The 14,736-nt window shown below is 34.9% G+C and overlaps 1 long non-coding RNA gene across 1 annotated transcript; it reads left to right on the plus strand.

Moving 5' to 3' along the window:
- Positions 1-632: 632 nt before the first annotated feature.
- On the plus strand, positions 633-6,899 carry LOC149783097 (uncharacterized). Its single transcript, XR_016413542.1, has 3 exons — positions 633-1,291; positions 3,588-3,657; positions 4,803-6,899. It is a non-coding gene; the product is annotated as an uncharacterized LOC149783097 (long non-coding RNA).
- Positions 6,900-14,736: the final 7,837 nt, after the last annotated feature.

Below are 14,736 nucleotides of genomic sequence, written 5' to 3' on the forward strand. Positions count from 1 at the left end.
TCTTGTGAAGAAGAAAAAATGGACAAAATCCCAATTAAAATCAACCTCTTCAGGAAGTAGACGGGCTTGGGTGTCCAGTTTGCATGGAGGTGTTTACGTGGCCCCATCCACAGGGGTTCGTTTCAAATAAAATTAGGAGTATCTGTGCATGAATCAAGAGATGGGGGGGGGGTCTAACCTATAGCAATATAACACAAGGGAAGACACGAGTTCGCACCACCACCCACCCACCCCGGTAGTTCCAACCCTGCTAGTTTATCCTAATTGCTCTGCTAATTTCCAACTTAAGCCAGTCGTAATCAAGAATATTTCAATTTTCAAAACAGCTTGACACACTTCGTTCAGTTTGTGACATGTTGGAGAAAATGCAACAATTGTTCGCCGATTTTGACGTCTAGACAAGTAGTGGTCCGTCAGTGTCGTTTGCTTTCGGATAGTCTTGGATTTCACCTTTGACCGAAAGGAAAGATCCGAACAACCTCGAGTCAGCAGAAAAATATCGTTAATGTATATTGTGATACGTTTTAATTTTGGTGGCAAAAACAAATATTGATTTTGGTAAATTTGATACTGATTTCTGGTTACATTGTCGCACAGTGCATTGTTAACTCCTGAAGCATACTTATTGTTTGAAAATACATGTCAATACTTATTGTAATCACTTAAACAGTTATAAATTTTGTGTTTGCATTCTTGTCCGTATATTAACTTCAAAGAAAATGGATGAGCAGCAGTTGTTAGTTACGAAGATGGCAGAGAAAGGTCATAATTTACTTTTAACAGGCTGTCCTGGAACTGGAAAAATATTCACACTTAGCAGAAGTATTGATAAATTGACCATCAGTGGGAGAAGGATAGCTTTAACAGCATCAACTGGAAAAGCTGCAAGTGTATTAAGAGAGTATGTATGTACTAAAGTAAATGTGACCACAATTCATCGTTTCTCAGACATCAAAGACGGACTATTTCACAACGATGAAATATTGAACCTGTTGCTTAAAAGATAAATGCAACATTTTAAATGTGGACGTTGTAGTCATAGACGAAGTGTCTATGCTAAGTCGGAAAGTTTTCAGTCAAAAATATAATTTTTGTTCAGACGTGGAGGTGTACAGGTGATATTGTCTGGGGATTTGTATCAGTTGCCTCCTGTTCCTACCCCAGAATATGGCGATGACGGATGTTCTATATTATCATCCATTCTAATGGAATATTTCCATCATGTCAGCCTACAGTCTACATATAGACTGGATGAGCCAGACATCATTGCAGCAGTTCATGATATCTCTAGGTACTGAACATTGTTTTAACATATTACTTCGGCTTGTTATGTGCATTTAGTCCATATTCTTAATAGAACATTATACTTTATAAAAGTAACAATGATACCAATTCCCAATTCAAATGAAGGAACATGTGTAAAGCAACATGTACTTTTTGCTTATAATGACAATATGTCTTGATGATATGGAGTGATAACTACATGTACTGTAAACCCATAAATGACAGGTTTGGTAAATAAAACCTAGCCACTCCATAACTCCTTTTTATATTTTTCTGCCTTAAGGTCATCATATGATTCTTGCCATGAGTACCACTTTTTCCCATGTCATATAAAAGATCTCCCATGTAATAATGTTATGGGAGATCATTTATATTGAAAATGTTTCATATTCCTATGTACAATATTAGCACTGAGTTATTCATAAATTTGGCCATGGCGTAAAATATGATTTATGTTTGGATTAGAAACATTTGCAAGAAACATATGAATTGTGATTAAGGTGAAGGAATTTAGTGTGAGGGTAATTATACCATAGTCATTTATTTTACAGATGTAATTGGCAAGTTTTAACTAATATGTTAGAAATATTGGTTGTAAATACAAAATTTACCCCAACATGTATGAAAGATGGTAAACGTTGATTACTGGTTTATTATATTAATCACATGATCATGTACATTTTAAAAGGCCTATTAAATATTTAGATTTTCTCTCTTCCTTTTGGATTATCAATTGAGAGATGTTAGATACATTGATACATGGATACCACATTAAGAAATACAGGTGGATTGATTTGAGAAAGTGTATATTAGCTTTTGTTTGTCATATCAATTTCTCTATAGGCCATCCATTCGAACTAGCCAAACACCCAAATGTAGTATAATAGTACTAGTATTTACCATATTTGCCCTCCATGCATGGTTTATAAAGTCACTAGTTTACTGTAGAAGAGGTGACCTTCAGTGGAAATATTGTACATAGATATGTCTAACTGTGCACTCCTTTCACCCCATGTCACTTGTCTTATATAGCCATACTCTTAAAAAAATTAGCATCATTTTAAGTTTACAATTGGAACGTGTGCCCATGTACACTGGTCCAAGAAATAAAAATAATATTTGTAAAATATATTGATGCTTATTTGACATAAACTCTATAAGCAATCAAACATGAAGCTATTGACCAATTAAAGAGTGAATTTGAATTGACCATTTTGTCATAATTCTGTAGGATAGTCACATCATTATTACTCATAACATTTGTAACAAAAATGTGAATTAAGTTATGAAAACTATGTGATTGACAATAGTTACACAATTTTTAATCTGTTCCAAGTGAAAGGCAAATAGAGTTAAACCTGACTTTGAAAGACCACTACTATCAAAGAGAGACAAGATTCTCAGTATACAGATTTATATGACATTATAAACTGTACAGAAAGTCAATCGATCTTGGCATGGAATGATACATAGGTAAATGAGGTTGTCTATCAAGACAAGTGTAACTTTAAAATTGAATAAAAATATTCTTCTCAAACATTATCAATTATCAAGGAAGACAATTGTTCTTGATGCAAAATGAAAAGTACAATAATTAACATGTATACATGTTAATTTACTGCAACAATCAGCACTTTCACTGCTGTTTAGAACCAGACTTTTGTAATGTAACCTTGGCAGCTAAACAGCTGATTTGTCGCATGAGACGGACATTACCACTGGGAGAGAATCCAGTGAAGGTCTTTGCAAGGAATTTTGAGGTCAGTCTTTGGAATGCCAGTCTTGCCAGATCTCTATGTGAAATGGAAGGTTTATATTTCAAGAAACGTAATCATTGCATGCCAGTGCCATAACGTGTGATGTTAGTTTTATGTTGTATAGAAATTTAGAATGGAGGTAGCATTGACTTGTGATTTAATGGGACCTCTGTTATTAAACTGGATTGTTGGTGATGTCAGTCAGTGTCTTCCTTTTCATTGGTACAGGTGGATCCAACCCAAATTTGTATGGGTCTGCTGCTACAATGACAGCATTGGATTTTTGACCACAAGATTTACTAGATTGTCTTAAAATAACACTGTTGATGATGGACGAGTATGTGCTGTAATTTGGATTAGTTAAATTGCCATTGTGCAAAATATGTTTTACATAATATCAGAGTTGTATCTGGCTGGACAAATACCATGACCAAGGAAATGACTGATATGTATTTTACATAATTTGTTAAATGTAGAAATTAGACTCTCTCTGTCATTGAGACATTGTTTACTTGGAATCATTTTTCTTTTTTCCTTTCTTGACAGTGGCTTTGCTTCTATTTCCTCTCTCCGTGATTGGAACGAAAGTAAATTGGCTAATAAGGACTCTAATCAGGTATTGTACATATATAATATAATTGGTCCTGGGTCTTTGAAAATTGTGATTAGCTTGCTTGTATTATTACGTGTTTAGGCTATTTCAAACAGTAACAAGAAAAGAGTGAAAACAATATATGTTATTATATCTTTGTAGTTGCCTTCCAGATGGCAAAATGAAAATGTTGCTTTCTTTTTAGTCTTGCGACCAAAGACTCAAGCATGTTTTAACAATAGTTTTGTTCCATCAGAGCTTTCTTGCATCTTTTTCCTTCAAGGCATCATGCTGACTTTTCAAGAATAATTTCATCTGTGGCACTTGCAAATACACTATCTAAAATGTTGGTTAAATCTTGATCATCGGTACATTCTAAATGTATCCATTTTTCCTGATTGGATTTCTTAAAGTCACAAGCTCTTCACACAGTTTCTACAAGCATCTTTCAAGACTCAATTTCTATTGTATATTATATAGTCATCAGATAGATCACAGCACAGCTTTCAGTCTTTGAAATCAACATTGATGAATGGTCCAGATAATTTTGAATATTTTACAAATCTACGCTGTCTGATTCTAATTGGAATTGTGATGCTTGGTATGAAATTCCAGTGTACACACGTGTTTTGCTGATTATTGTATTGTTTACTCATAAGGAACAGTTGCATTAACAATCTGCCAAATATATGTATTAACCTGCATGTTACCTCATTGGCATTCTTGTTCATAATATGCATATAGGTCATTTACATAGACTGTCCCGTTGTTGTCTTTGACAATATTTGAAAACAACCTGAAAAAGTGAATATAGCTAAATATAAGCAGACTGCGTTTTTTTTTAAACTAATCCCAGCACTCTGTTACACTGTCCACCATACTCGATGATTAACATTAATGTATGACCTAATGGTCCAATTCACAAATGACTATGATACTTGAGTCTTTCAGTAAGTTAATGCACATGCACTTTTGAGGGTCTGTGTAGTTTGAAGACAGGATATTTAGTGACAAAACCAAAATCTGCAGCCCCAACCACAGTGGGCATAACCCTATAATAGGGGTGGAGGTGACCAAGGTCAATATATATATATATATATATATATATATATATATATATATATATATATATATATATATATATTGCTTTATGCTGTACATCTTTTCAGGTGAGGAGGATATATATTACAGTCATGCTGATGGACATGCCTAAGGTTGTGATGGACTAAAAGAACTGGTATATCCTGTCATGTTGCTTGCCAGTATATGAACTTGTAAATGGGTTTACAAGAGAAGTCATGGAAACCAATGCAGCGAACATTTCTGTTTATTTCCCTTTACTTAAATGACAGGTATTTGTGAAACAATATGCTTTTGCTAAGTAAAATGTACAATTTCAAAAAGATGTAGGCACACGCTGGTAGCTACCATTAAAGCTGGCTTTTGCAATAACTGTCCACAAGGCGCAGTGACTTACTTTAGAAAGAGTTTCAGTTGACTGCCAAAAAATCTCAGTATTGCCAACTTGTTGTTGCATTAAGCCAAGTTACAAAGAAAAAAGGATTGCAGGTTCTGAACTTTTCAACCAATTCTGTCAAGGTACCACCACCTGTTGTCACTAGTTTTTATGCAAAGACAAAACAAGCTGACTTGTCATGTTGTTTGAAATCCCATAACGCTTCTAATATATTACCAGTTGGATTTTCATTTAGAAGCAGAAACGGACACCAGTGACAAAATGTCTAGTGACAATGACATTAATTTCTAGAAGAATGGAGCAGAGCATCAGCAACATAGTGCTGTTTCCGCTGCCCCAAGGAGTTGACGTCCATAATTTGCTCGAGGGCCTTCTGCACAACAGTGAAGAAACTCCACATCAATCCATAGAAAATACAGTTGTTGCATACCTTGAAAAACACATGAAGGAAACACGTCCATTTGGGGAATATCTTTGGAGCAAGATATGGCCACTAAATGAGATTTACTTTGTTTCCACACTAGCAGTAGCAAACAAGGATTGTACTGAATTTTATAAGGAGTGTAATCAAGTGCTTACAGGTGACTAGTACCAATGGAAAGTCAACCATTTGTTTGGACAAATTCCATCCTTAGGCCATTATAATGTAATGTTTAGACCGTCATGCTCTATTCAAAGAGAATGCAAAGAACAAGCAGAACAAGGTAGAGGAAGGGCATGAAGAATCATCAGGTGGAAGAGGCAAAATAAGATACATCTCAGGTTGAAATTAAAAGGAAGCAAAATGTAAGACGAGGACTCATAAATGTCAGTGATACGTGCTTCCATTTTTTGTATGGCTCTTGACAAGTCATTGAGACTAATTCAGAAAGATGCAAATTGGAATTTGCATGGCTCCAAATTTTCTGCCCTTTTTAATATAAATTTAAAGAATGACCACACATTGAATGAATTATGGACCAAACTTATTTACATCTTTTGATGGCAGTTTTGAAGATGTGGGTAACATCGAGAATATTATTTTTGGTGAAATAATTTCTAAATACTCACTGATAACTCAGCTATGGAAAGTGTATCTAGAGATGAATAATGCATTTAAAAAAGGAGTCCTTCACCAGTGTAAACATAAAGTAAATACCAGTGGTAAAGGAAATGAAAAAAAAACAAAGTGTACAGTTCAGTGACCTTGTGGGGTCTGGCAAAGATGCAGCTGATAATTCTGTTGTTTGTGATCTATGGTTCCATGCTGATTGTATGAGATTTAAAGACCATAATGCATTACCAGATGAATGGTTTTGTCCCACCGAAAAGCAAGAATCAGAATAATATCTGTAGAAAATAATGCAGCTGTTAGATAGGAGCCTGCAGAAACTAAAAACCAATCCTGGTCAGCCAAACCCACATATACTCTATTTTCCAGGCTGGTTCCCGTTTTGTCCATACCATTAGTACCTGTGTCCTTTTGCGCTGAACTAGGGACTCGAGGTTGTTCAGATCTTACCTTTCAGTCAATGGTGAAATCCAAGATTATCCGAATGCAAACGACACTGCTGGACCAGGTATAACGGTACCAATTGCGCAAGTCCAGGTGGGTGGAGCTTAAGGTGTAGGAAGATTGCATTCTGAAGTAAAGAACAACACTGGCTGTGATTGGTGCATTATGTAAGAGTTGTACTTTCTGTTAGGCTTAAATAAAATGTTCAGCCTCTTGGCAACATGTGAGTTTTTGTTAATTTCTGTCTAGATCATATTTTGTATGAAGTTGAAGTCACATTGTCTCCAAGTCAAGTTTCTGTCCATCGGAGACTGATTCATCAGAGACATAGGGGTGGTAAGAACCAAATTAGCGTGCTTGGATGTTGACGCAGTCAGCAGCAGTGGGGCCAAACAGACCAGGTTTGTTTCCAAATTTAAAAGCTCCTACGAAATAATTATTTTTAGAAACCTTTATTTTCAAATTTAAAGGCTGCTACGGGGTGTTATTTTTGATCGAGCAGACATATGTGACATCGTATGTGTATCAGTGACACATTGATGGCGAAAATAATAAAAATTTAAAATATTTGGTTGAGACCAACTCGATTTCGTGATCGTGGATCATGCAGATTTATCATTATAAATCCGTGTGGAGTTGACTGAGCACGACTGAATAAATTTTTAAATTTAACAATATCCATGTCTCCGTTGCACCAAGTTTGATGAATATTTCTTAGCGTGTGCGTGTCAACACCGTTAAATACTGCTAAAATGTTACAATTATCTCTAATTACCTTTGGTATCTGCATATACCTCTGAGTTACATAAATAACATCTGTATTTTTATGCCGTCCACGAGAAAATATTCTAGCTGGATTTGCTTGTTTTTCTAACATTACGTCATCGTACACAACTAAATTATTTATTTCTCTGTCAAGATCTTCCACAGATGGTGTCTCATTGATATCTGTGATAAATTCGATAACGTTATCGCTTATCTCAGACGCGTTCTTGTTAAAATCTTTTAGTACCTCATAACATCGCTGATCATCTACAGAAGGTGCAACTAAATATAATTTATTCCATTTTAACCACCGCATTATCAAATTTAACAATAACTGAGTTTTACCAGATCCAGATGGTCCTATTATTGTCATTCTAATCGAATTTGGTAATGCTGCGTGATGTTTAACTTGTTCGCGTTTTTTAGTGGCGGAAAAATCAATTACATTCATGATATAGTAATATTTATGGATTTATATTGTGTAAAATGTCGTTCACGCACTCCAACGATAGGCCTAACTAAAGTTACGACGCGTAATAATAAACCAGCAATGACTGGTGCATGCGCAAAATGTGGAACGAAGAAATTTAGATTTGTTTCATCTGGACAACCTTAAAAAAAAAAGAAACACGGCGGTGATATCGCTGCAAAATTAACATCATTACCTGGTACTCCTTGGGCAAAATATCCTGGAGAAAAACATCTTCCTGGATATAATTATTGCGGTCCTGGTACTCGATTAGATATTAGACTTGACAGCGATAATAGACCAAAATTAAACGAAGATCCGGTAAATGCTATCGATAATGCATGTTATATCCATGATCTTGCTTACCAAAGTAAAGATTTACAACAAAGACATCTCACGGATGTAAATTTGATTCATGCGCTAAATTCTATTCCAAATAAATCTATCAAAGAAAGATTAGCTAGTTGGTTAATTAATGCCGCGATGAAAGATAAATTAGTGTTCGGCAATGGTAATTAATAATATGGAGTTAATTTATTATTCTCCGCGGGGATTTTGGCGAGGTAAAGCAGCAATTAGTAAACTTGCAAAAGCTGCTCATGTAAAAATTCCCGTTGCAGCATCGTGGTTGCCTAAGCAAGCTGTTTGGCAAATTTATCTTCCTCCGCCTAAGAAAATTGAACATGCACATTTTGACTTTAGCGTACCAAATGAGGTTCATCAGGCTGATATTATGTTTCTTCCACATGACACTGTTGACGGTAAAACTTACAAATATATGCTGACGGTTGTTGATATCGCTAGCAGATACAAAAAAGCAGAGCAGCTAGCAACTAAAACAGCCGCCAAGGTTGCAGATGCATTTAACCTGGCCAAATTTACTTCAAGTTGAACCGGGAAGAGAATTTCTTGGTGCTGTTTCATCATTGATGAAAAAAAAATAATACTATTATACGACGCGGTCACACTGGAATTCATTGAGATCAAGCGATTGTTGAGCGATTTAATAAAACGCTTGCTGAGTGATTATTTGGATATCAATATGCGAGAGAATTTATCTCTGATGAGCGATCTCAGGAGTGGGTCGAAAGATTACCAGACGTAATTAGTGCAATTAATAATGAAATAACACAAACAATACAAATGAGACCAGCAGTTGCATTACAAGAACAATTATACCAATAAAACGGCGTGATTTTTCAACACAACCTGTTTTAGGTTGTATCATTGTTAGATATTTATATAAACCAGGTGAGGCTGAAGGTGGCAGAAAAAGAGCAACTGATCCAGTTTGGAGCATAACATCACATAAAATATCTGCCATAACAAGGTCAACTGGAAGACCTGTTCTTAATTCGTTAGCTCCTCAACGTGGATTTACTCGCGAAGAATTACAAATAATTTCCACTGATACTCAGTTACCACCTAAATCATCACTTAAATAACCAATTCGTCTCAATTGAGATAATTTTCTAACTCTAGACACGGCTAAATAAACTAAATTTGACTATGCGATCATCAACAATCCAAATGTGAGTATCCGAAATAGATAATCCCTGCGATGAGTGAATTGTCATAGCATATCCTAATTTCCAAGGAGATTTTTCTGCATTTAACGCCTCTTCGACGAGATTAATATCAACAGCAACAATATTATTTAATACCAAATTCTTTTTTCCCCTTCCAGGTACATCAACGTCAATATTTTGTCGTCGAGTATCTGCTGGTCGATAACATAACGGTACCGGCAGTGACGGAAATTCCTTACGTTGTAGTTTAAATAATTCTCGCTGAAGATTGTCACAAATTATTTTTCTGCTAGCAACTATCAAATGATCTGGCCTCCATAAATTTAAGAAATTTTTCTTCGATGTTTCGTTGATTACTTTCTCATAACATCACACTGAATTTTATTCGGTTGTAATCGAATTAATTTCTTAAACTCAGTGATTCATCAAGAGATCTGTAGTCAGTGTTAACTTCTTCGTAATAATCAACAAAATTCTTTAGCCAGTTATGTGGTGATTCACCATCAATTGGATTTGGTTGCCCGTGATCTCCACACATTATTACAGCGGTATTTTTTGACAACCAATCTAGGAATAATTTTAATGTTTCTAACGGAACTGTACAAATTTCATCAAAGATAATAATTTTATTTATATATTTTTCTCCCATTCGCGAAGATGTCCAAGTACCACCACTGTATTTGAAAAAACTGATAAGTACAATTAACGTCACGTTGCTTCATTTCTTTCGCTAATCTATGTGTTGGCGTTAACACAATTAAGTCAGAACTTTTAAATAATTCAATTACTCGAGTAGTTTTACCTGAACCACCAGGTCCATTCACGTACACGAATTTATGTCTTGAAATCGGAACATGCACACATGGTGACGAAGAAATTTCTGATATTGCATTATAATGATATTCGTCATTATTAACGACGTCAGCGGATGCACAATAACAAAGATGCACAATAACAAAGAATATCTTCATTTTTTATTCTCCAAGTGCCCCATGCACCATCACGAACTAAATTTTCTAACATCGACGAGTATTTAGCATCGATGTAAAATGAATCAGTAGCTACTCTGACTGCGTCATTAGGAAATTTATTTATCGAAAGTAAATTAATGCTTACATATGCAAGCATCGATGATCTCAAATGAGTGTATTGCGGTGATTCTCCATCAAGATAATTAACTACGGTACCTAATTTTGTTCCGTCGTTGAGATAAATACTTTCTTGGTTATAAAATATACCTTTCGATGCGGTATCAGCAATTATAAAATCTAATTCAGCATCATCCATGATTAACCTAGAATGATGTCGCTTATGATCATAGGCGCCACCTTGAGTAAATTTACCTATTATTTTTCTACCTAAATCTTTCGCAGTATTTTCGTCAAGATCAGTCGGCAACCAGACGTTTGTTTTTTATACGAAGCAATTGCTTCACTAACTATCAACGACATTAACATGGCTGAATCTAGCATATATCGCAACAATGCCGTATGAACCCATCTTTGATATGTAAAATGTTTACCAAACCAGACATAGCAGATTTTATGTAAATTTTCAGCAAACTTGAATGATACAAAACGAGCGAATCGGGTTAAAGGAAAATCCGGTAAAGATCCATTAATTGACACTCGCGTCATTTCGCTACAAGGATGACCAAATTGAGCAAAATATTTAGCACATTCACCTAATCCTGAAAAACTAACAGGATAACCCGCAGCCATGTCAACGGATATCATATTTTCATGGTCATATTTTGTGTTCCATAATCCACCGTGACCATATTCGACACAACTTTCTTGAATATCTTCAAGAAATTCCCACCGCGTTGGCTTCCACGAGTTTTTTTCTCTAGCAGCATGAGCAGCAGCAGAGGGAACAGTAAAACAATTAGCTAATAACTGTTCGGAATTTATCGAATATTTTTCTGCTAATTCACTCATCGAGTCGTGTAATAATTTATTTCTATAAACGTCACCATTAGGTCGTACAAACTGATCATATTTATCTTCGCTGCGAAATAACCACACTGATACCGGAATGGATTTACTTATTTTGTGAATAAATTCAAACATCGCAGAATTCTCGGGATAGAATTTAACAACACGATCTCGTGGAAAAATTGTTACCACAGATGACCAAGCATGCGAATTATGATCAACAATCTCAATTGATGCTCCTCGAGATTTATAAGCTGATTCATATAAAATTTCTCCTGATAACGTTTTTACCATTATTGGAAATTTTAATTTACTTGCCAACGCAGCAACGTCATTTATTGATGCGCCATTAACAACCGATTCCGCCCAAGTATTTATTTTTGTTAATCTGGAATCAGTTAAACCTGATCCGCGTTTTGTATTTTTTAAATGTTCCATTACTCGTTCAGCTACACAATTTATCACCAAAGATACTTTCATCAAAGACAGATTTTTAACATCTGGTTTATTATTTAACCGATAAATTCCATAAACAACCGCAGTTACCGGATAAGATCTAGCATAATACGGTTTATCTATGCCGGTCAATAATCCAGGTCGGCTACTCGCAGATAAAATAACATTTTTCTTTCCTCCGATTATAGGATCGCGTTTATCACGAATAACCCAAACTTCGTCAGACATTTGTGCGATAAATTTTATTCCAAATATAAATTGTTCATCTTTATGGTTAGTTCGAATATAATCAATTATTTTTTTGGCTCGTTCGTCGGTCATTGTATTATCAACCGAATTAGTTTTCCAAGTTGACCATGTATGAACCGCTCCATCGTCGAAAAACTCTTTCTTTGCTTTATCAGCGTCAGGTATATCGTATTCAGATTCATCAAGGTCAAATAATTTCATATTATATTTTAGACAAATATCTAAATAATAATGAATCATTGCAAATGGATATTAGTCGGTTCGTTGACTTGTTGCAATAAATCATGTAGAAATGAATTCTGCGGCGAACATATGCAAGCTGTTCGTGAAGGTAATTATGGACCAGTCAGATGCATAAAATGTAACGTTGGTATACGGGGAAAAACTCGTTTATGTATAAAATGTTGCGGAAAACGTTATTGAGAACTAAAGAGACATTATGACAAAAAAATTAACGTCGATGACAAAATAATCAAGTGTGAAGAAGATTATCTTAATAGGTTTTCAAACAAACATTGATTTAGACAAATGATATTTAGTATATGAATCCAATATTCATGAAGCATCCAATCATTGATAACTACGAAGCATCAGTCGATGGTGTTGTCAGAAACTGCAAATCAAAAAATCCAGTTGGTAATGTTAGTAATGCTGGTTATCTGACATTTACTGTCAATAACGAAAAGAAAACGTACTCAAATCACCGGTTTATCTTTGAGTGTTTTCATGGGCCAATAAAAAATGGCCTTGTAATTGACCACGTTGACGGAGATAAATTAAATAATAAGTTATCCAATCTTCAAGCAGTCACTCCGAGTGAAAATAACATACGAGGAAACACCGGTAAATGTTCAAAAACTCCTAAGGCGGTTAAATCAATAAATTTAGAGACCAACGAAGAAATAATATTTACGTCGATGTCTTCTGCTGGAAAATATTTTGGTATTCACCCAGCATCAGTTCAACGTGTTGCAGAAAAAATAATTAAATCGTCGCTCTCATATAAGTTTGGCGACCGGATAAAATTTTCCTACATTCCAATAATTTCAGATTAATAAATTTATTTCAGAAATAAAATATTTCTAACATTAAAAATATATTTTTTTTTTTACTTTTAGAAACACAATATTTACTATAATGAACGAGGAAAATATCAACTACATAATTGACGCCATCGAAGAATTAAAAAAGAAAAAAATAAAATTATCGGACGAGTTAGATACTGATAAAATCGTTGCGGACTTTGATACACTCGCACAAAATAAACACGAATGTATACACGTTCTACCAGCTGAATATAAATTTATAAAGAAAATTCAATCAGCGATGTATCAGTCACTGGCATCTGTCAATGAATCACAAATTAAGGATTTTGTTGAGCTATCTGGTGCTGTCGAAAAGATCAGATCAGAATTATCTGACGAGTACGAATCAAGAAAAGTAATTAATACTCGAGCAAGACAATTAAGAAAAATGGTAAATGAAAATTAAAATTTGTGAAAATTGAAAATTAAAAAAAAAAAGATATTTTTACTGTTTTTTTATCTATTTTTTTTTATTTTTTACGGTGGTGAGGATCTTAAAATCTTAGGATCTCACTAATAAATTAATACTTAACGTTTCTCCGCGCGTATCAAGTAAATTTCCTTCCTGATCGGTCAATCTGAAATTAATTCTCGATAACAATCGATTATAACACCGCAGATAAATCGGATTAATGGGTTCTTGTACGATTAAAGATCCCGGTGGGGTTGTTGGTGAAAACGAATAAAGAATAAATCCTTGTTGAGCTTGACTTGACACAGACGCGTCTGCGCTATAACGTTTCGATGACGTCAGCGTGGAGATTAACCGCGACGACGTTTGTTATATTTACGATATCCGGCGAAATATGTCTACCGAGTCCAGTTGGATCATTATCATGTTCAAGTATAGACGGTGGCGGTAATGATTTTCTCCAAGCGGCGTGTAATTGAGAAAATAACTCATCAACGGTGTCAGTGACAGATTTTATCATCTTAGGTACGTTCTAACCGGGAAATTTAAAATTTAGCAGCGTCGCCTCAGTCAATTTATATTTGGTCATAAATTTGTCCTTATTGCCTGATTTATCATCAATTATTATCTTAACTAATCGACTGTTCATATGTTCCATAGCAGATGTAAGCGTATTTATTGCTCCTACGTGTTTGATAATCTCGCTACATGAACCTGACACGTTAAAAATACACTCTTGAAAATACTGCCGTAGCAACTGTAGTTGTTCTTGATATACACGATCAATGCGACCAAAACCTATAGTAATAATTTCAAGATCAAAATCATCAATTGGTCCTGTTCTACCAATACGGCTACCCCAATTTTCTATATCAGTCATATCTGGGTAAAGAAACCACATCATATCGTCTTTTTTTCTGAAAATAAATTCAGTTATATATCTAGGTTCATCTTCTTGTCCCATCGTAATTAATCTGTTTGTGTATCCTAACCTAGAAATAACAAATTCTTCGTCTGTGGTATAATCAGATTTTTTAGGTTCTGGTGGCGCCGGTGGATGAATCTCAGGCCAACCTAGAACTGTTCTAATCGTGGATTGATAAATATTAACGATGTACGGTGATTTTACTTCGATAGTCGAAGTTAACGTTGGTTCATGTGCGGATATTTTTATTCCGGGTTCGCTATCTCCGGTTATATTTTTTATTTTGAATAATAATTCGTCATTG

This window comes from Sinohyriopsis cumingii, chromosome 14, assembly GCF_028554795.1.
Source record: "Sinohyriopsis cumingii isolate HCF-2022 chromosome 14, ASM2855479v2, whole genome shotgun sequence".
NCBI lineage: Eukaryota > Metazoa > Mollusca > Bivalvia > Unionida > Unionidae > Sinohyriopsis > Sinohyriopsis cumingii.